The following is a 6,836-nucleotide window of genomic DNA, read 5'->3' on the forward strand; positions in this document are numbered from 1 at the left end:
CTAAAGCCTATGGTGAGCTGAAATTTTACATAAACAATGCCATACTTTGTTACATAATATCATAAATATAACTACTGAGTTTATGTTCTAGGTTAACTTCAACTTACATAGAGGATTATTGAAAACAATGAAATTCTCTCTGAGGTGGTGACTCATAATTTGCCAGGTATTTTAAAAAGATTGTAATGTCCTATTCCTTAAAAGGAGGAGACAACTGGCCTGAGTTTTAGGCCAGCCTGCCTCAAGACAGAAACAAAAACTTGCCTTAGTTACTCCTAATAAAAATATTTCCAAGTGTGTTACAGGTATTGATGATATAAAATTATTTCAACCTAGACTACTTGCTTGTCAGTGAGTAATGGAATTAATCAATTTGGTATATTTTCTCTTTTTTTTTCTTTATTCAAACTTTTTATTCTAGGATGAACTACCAAATTTAAGAAATTATCCCACTCTTCTAATTTTCCTCCCCAAGGGTTAAAAGATCCCTGGGAGATATAATCCATCATGAGAACATCCTGAGCAGTGTAGGAGCTGATGTAAAATGGCAATCTAAGTTCCAGGTATTATGCACCAAAGAACAGACCCATGATGACTGCAGAGCCAAGAGCCTGGCCCAAAGGATGCAGGATTCACTGACTTAACAGGAACTTGTCTTCTGCAAGGTAGCCATCAAATATGCACAGGAAATCAGATGCTTAGGGACAAGCCACAGATGTTTTCTTGGCAATCTCTTTTCTGTGTTTTGAGAGAGTTTCATTCATTTAGTGACTTGGGAATTCCTTAAACATTTTGAAATTACTCATCAAACAGGAGTGAAATCTTTCAGGTAAGATAAATCTGGAGATAATGTATTGAAACAATCAAAAGCCCTTTTATGGCCAGGGACTGATGAGAACAGGGTGACAAACATGTTAGACTTTCATCACCAATGAAAAAATGAAAACATCTTTATAGACTTAAAATTGTCATTAGTGCATTTAGATTTTGGAGAAAGAACCAAAATGTAAAATACCTTTACAATTCAATGTTAATGGAAATCAGCCATTGTATTGAGGTCACTTTAGTGAGCTACCATTGCTTAAATATAAGAAAAGTAATTTCTTGATCCAAATTAGTGAAAGCTTAAAAAAGATTGTCTTTAGAGAACATTATTTGAGGACCATGGTTTTTCCAAATACATTCTGATACTCTAAATCATTTTCTAACAGAAATACAGATTAGCCTTCCAACATATCCTTCTTAAAAAGCTGTAAGATTTCCATTCCTATGGGAGATATTTTCACCAGTGTGCTGTTCAGTTCTACATGGTAAGCTTTCTTCATTATTATTAAGAACTTCATACATACTAGAAAGATTGCCATTCATTGTTTTGTCATCTTTTTGAAAAGACACAGGCAAACTGGCTAGACTAAAGCTGACATCTTTAAAGGCATGCAACAAAAATATCCCCACAATGATTGTGAAGAAGCCACTCAGAGTCCCAATGACATCATCAACAGGCATATCTTGCCACTCCTTAAAAAGAATAGCTGATACAAAATAAATACACAGAAATCAGTAGCCTTCATATATGCTAACAACAAACACACAGAGGATGAAATCAGAGAATCACTCCCATTCACAATTGCATCAAAAAAAATAAAATACCTTGGAATAAACCTAACTAAGGAAGCAAAGAATCTATACAATGAGAACTTTAAGACACTCAAGCGAGAAATTGCAGAAGACACTAGAAAGTGGAGAAACATCCCTTGTTCCTGGCTTGGAAGAATCAATATCGTGAAAATGGCAATCTTACCTAAAGCAATCTACACATTTAATGCAATCCCTATCAAAATTCCAAAGGCTTTCTTCATGGAAATAGAAAAAACAATCCAAAAATTCATTTGGAATCATAAAAAACCTCGAATATCTAAAATAATACTGAGCAACAAAAAAGAGGCTGGTGGTATCACCATACCTGATTTTAACCTATACTACAGAGCCCTAGTAACAAAAACAGCATGGTACTGGCACAAAAACAGACATGTAGATCAGTGGAACAGAATAGAGGACCCAGATGTAAGCCCAAGTAGCTATAGCCACCTGATATTCGATAAAAATGCCAAAAATACTCATTGGAGAAGAGACAGCCTCTTCAGCAAATGGTGTTTTGAAAACTGGATAAATATCTGCAGAAGGATGAAAATAGATTCTTCTCTCTCGCCATGCACAAGAATTAAGTCCAAATGGATTAAAGACCTTAACATCAGACCGGAAACTTTGAAACTGCTAGAGGAAAAAGTAGGGGAAACCCTCCAACATATTGGTCTTGGCAAAGACTTTCTGAATACAACCCCAATTGCTCAGGCAATAAAACCACAGATTAACCACTGGGACCTAATGAAATTACAAAGATTTTGCACCGCAAAGGACACAGTGAAAAAAGCAAAGAGGCAACCTACAGAATGGGAAAAAATCTTCGCCAGCTATATATCTGATAGAGGATTAATATCTAGGATATACAAAGAACTCAAAAAGTTAACTAATAAGGAATCAAACAGGCCAATCAAAAAATGGGCTAAGGAGCTAAATAGAGAGTTCTCAAAGGAAGAAATACGAATGGCATATAAGCACCTAAAAAAATGTTCTACGTCACTAGTCATCAGGGAAATGCAGATTAAAACTACATTGAGATTCCATCTCACTCCTGTCAGATTGGCCACCATCATGAAAACAAATGATCATAAATGTTGGCGGGGATGTGGAAAAAAAGGAACCCTTCTGCACTGCTGGTGGGAATGCAATCTGGTCCAGCCATTGTGGAAAACAGTGTGGAGGTTCCTAAAGCAGCTAGAGATTGATCTACCATATGACCCAGCTATAACACTCCTAGGCATATATCCAAAGGACTCATCTCATTTCCTTAGAAGTACATGCTCAACCATGTTTATTGCTGCTCAATTTATAATAGCTGGGAAATGGAACCAGCCTAGATGTCCCTCAACAGATGAGTGGATAATGAAGATGTGGTACATTTATACAATGGAGTTCTACTCAGCGGTAAAGAAAAATGAAGTTATGAAATTTGCAGAAAAATGGATGGACCTGGAAAGTATTATACTAAGTCAGGTAACCCAGGCCCAGAAAGCCAAGTGCCACATGTTCTCCCTCATATGGGGATCCTAGCTACAGATGACTGGGCTTCTGTGTGAGAATGAAAATACTTAGTAGCAGAGGCCAGTAAGTTGAAAAGGAGACATAAAGGGTGGAGAAAGGAAGGGAGGAGGATACTTAATAGGTTGATATTGTATATATGTAATTACAATGATTGTAATGGGGAGGTAATATGATTGAGAATGGAATTTCAAACGGGAAAGTGTGGGGGTGGGGAGGGAGGGAATTACCATGGGATATATTTTATAATCATGGAAAATGTTAATAAAAATTAAAAAAAAAAAAAGAATAGCTGAACAAGTTAAAACTGAAGTTATAAAGAACACATAATATATTGGAGTCACAATGGAAGTGTTGAATATATCCAGAGCTCTGTTTAGGTAATTAATTTGTGTGCTCACGCAGACCATGAGGCTCATCAGCAGAAGCCAAGCCAGGGGATGCTTCAGCACAGGCTTTCCAACCAACAGCTCTTTGATGGCGATGCCCAAGCCCTTCACACAGGAGACTGAAAATGCTCCAATCACAGAGCAGATTGTTATGTATACAAGAATGTTCGTCTGTCCATGGCGAGGTCCCACCACAAAGATTAATATTAAGGATACAATGACCACAAGTGTTGCAAAGACCACAAAACCTGGATCACCTAACTTATGTGACATTTCATTTAGGGTCTCAATCTCTTCCTCCTTTGGAGCATGGATGACCATAACTGTAGATCCTAGAATACTTAGCAAACACCCAATTTTTCCATGAAGATTAAGCCTTTCATTTAGAAAGTACGAAGAAAGAATGGCACTTACAAAGACACTGAGAGCCCCTAGTGGAATCACTAGCGTGGCTGGTGCAAACGCGTATGCAGCAAAGTTGGCCACCTCACCAGCTCCCATTGACAGCAATCCAGCCCACCATAACCATTCTTTAAGATATGCATGGCCACCTTGACCTGCTCACATGTAGCCTTTTCTAGCAAGTCTTAGAAGGCCTTTTTTTTCCAAAATGAAACTCCCTCCAATGAAAATGCTGGAGGTCATAGCCAACCCGAGACCAATACAAAAATCATATTTTCCACGACCCAGGATCATTTCGTTTGTTCCTGAAGCTGTTCCTGTGAATCACATTGATTATAGAACAGAGAAACTGCTTGTACTGGAGGCAGGATGGTGCAATCTTCAAATATGTAAGCTTAATATGGTTTCTCATTAGAAAAAGAGAGATGATTTATTCATTCTCATTTTCTTAGAAATGCTACCTTTCTCCCATTTAAAAATTAAACCCTGGCAGAGTAGCTTCACCCTCAGTCGGTGAGCGGCTTCCTCCCAGCCGGGAAAGGTCCCAGGCTCCGCGCTCAGCTCAGCTAGCTCACACCCCGGCACAGGCCGCGGCCCCCTGCACCTGCTCGGCCACCGCCTTCGTCGCGGTCCACTGGGAAGCTCGTGCATGCGGGAAGGCCATGAGTGCCGCCTCCTCCATGGGAGCGCAGACAGCTGCCTACCTCCCACGCCCTCCAGCCCGCCGCGAGCACCCCGTCCGGAAGGAGAAGCTGGGCGCGACCAAGTCTGGTATATTTTCTCTTAATAGTCTTATAAGAAAGATGGTAAATTATGGGGTGAGATGAGTTGACTGAAGAAACTGGGAAGATTTTGTCAATGTTGGACGTAGAATGCTCATTAAAAATGCCTTTTGAGTGGAACTTAGATCAGAATGTTAAAGAATGTTGATGAAGATATGCACATGTGAAAAGGATGTACGAAATCTAAAAACAACAAACCTTGCCTAAAATTATTTTCCTTTTATAAGGAACAGAAAACTAATTTTCAGGCTAAATCTAAACACCATGCCTGAAGTTAAAGATTTTTCAACTGTTTATGCTGAGCACTCTTATTTGTTATTTCCTTTTGCTCTTGCTTACTGTTATATGCTATTTAAAGCCATGACAAGCTGGACTCTGGAGAAAGGTATGGCACCCCCTTTAACTTATCCCCATCCCCCAGGCCCTGTCCAGAGACAAAATGGCCAAGTGTCTCTGACAAGGAAAAGAGATTACAAATAGCATGACTCTGGTCTTTATAATTCCTCTCTTCTGAACACCAAAGTCACATCTGTTAGATAAATCTCTCACTAGATAAAGAGGTCAAATAGGTAAACTGATTCAAGGTATTTGATCAAGTTACAGACTCTTTACATAAAACAAGCATCAGGCTTACCTAAAGAGTATATCTAGGTAAAAACTTATGATAAAAGGACATCATGATAGTAATGAAAGTAAGGTCATTTAATTGGATAAAATTTAAAATGTTTACCTGATATCAAGGTTTTAATTCGAAAAACTGAGTCTTATGGTTAGGGCCTCTTTCATTAAACAGCTCACTGATGCTAATTTGTTATGGTTTAAAGATTATAACAACTGGCTTTAAGACTCTGGTCAAGTAAGTTAGATTCCTCTATTCATCAAGGTTTTAATGACTGAAGGAACTGAATCTTAAGATAAAGGCTCACATATAAGTGTTTAAATTCCAAATGAGGTACTCATGCCTAAAGACATTGTGGCTTTAAAGGTGCCTTCTATTTTATTCTAATTCGATTGAACAGCCATCGCTAGGTTTAATCACTTAGGTTTAAGTGATTTAATCTCAGTCACTATAACCTTTATGCTCCTATTAGGTAAAATATGTTGGATAGCTTCCTTAAGATTTGCCAAATTTAAGTCATGGGTAAAACATAAAATTGTTCTATATTAATAAAAATTTCTATGATACATAAAATCAATGACTATCAAGATTAAGCTAAAATCATTGGTTGTCAACTGGTGTTTTTTCTTTCAAAACAGATTTGTCAAGGGCTGTATTAGAGCTTAGCTGTTTTGGCTCAACAAAGACAAGATTCTGCTCTATTGTATGTAAAGTGATTGTCTCATTTCTGGCACCTCACGTCCAGGGCTTATAACAAAATTAATTCTTAAGACATATTCCCTACCTTGGGGTACAGCCTCATGCTCAAACAATGGTCCTCATCTGAGAGAAACAATTTCAAACTTTGTGGTTCTGTTTTCAACGTTCCCTGGGTAATTATTTCTGACAATTTCTAGGTTAAATTAATTGTTTAAATTTGTATTGTTTTCAAGACTGATAACAGGTTCTGCCTGTATTTATAACTATTAGATATTTAAAGTGTTAAATGTGGCTACTTTCTATGCCTCAGGTATGGCTTATGGTGCCACAGGACAACAAAATTTTAAAAGGTTGGACAAAATGACTTTAAGCCCTTGTGTCATTCTTTAACTAAATCTATTTCATTAACCAAATGTGCTCTATATATACATACATCCAGGCTAGTATAACTTCTTTCCTAAGTGTATTAATAACTTATGTAGAAGCCAAAGCCAACTGAAATCTTCAGAGTTAAAAAGGCCTGTGCTCCCAGGTCATGAGGCCACTGGAGATGATGGGACACATCTACACTGGCCCCCTGGTAAGTCACCTGTCTTCCTGATCAGAAAAGATACAGAGACCCAAACAAAAAATTGGTGTACAGTCTAAATAAGGAGTCACTATTGAGGAGCAATCAGTCCTCCTGGCTTCCCAAAGAAGGGAAAGCTACTTGGCCAGCATAGTCCTGACTCGTCCTAAGAGACAGAAAACACCAGTAAGCTATAGGGCTACTCCTGGGCCCCTAAA

At 38.2% G+C, this 6,836-nt stretch overlaps 1 pseudogene; it reads right to left on the minus strand.

The window, feature by feature from the left end:
• Positions 1–1,186: 1,186 nt before the first annotated feature.
• Positions 1,187–4,462, minus strand: LOC101601731 (annotated as a pseudogene).
• Positions 4,463–6,836: the final 2,374 nt, after the last annotated feature.

The sequence above is a fragment of the Jaculus jaculus genome, chromosome 8, assembly GCF_020740685.1.
Source record: "Jaculus jaculus isolate mJacJac1 chromosome 8, mJacJac1.mat.Y.cur, whole genome shotgun sequence".
Classification (NCBI taxonomy): Eukaryota; Metazoa; Chordata; class Mammalia; order Rodentia; family Dipodidae; genus Jaculus; species Jaculus jaculus.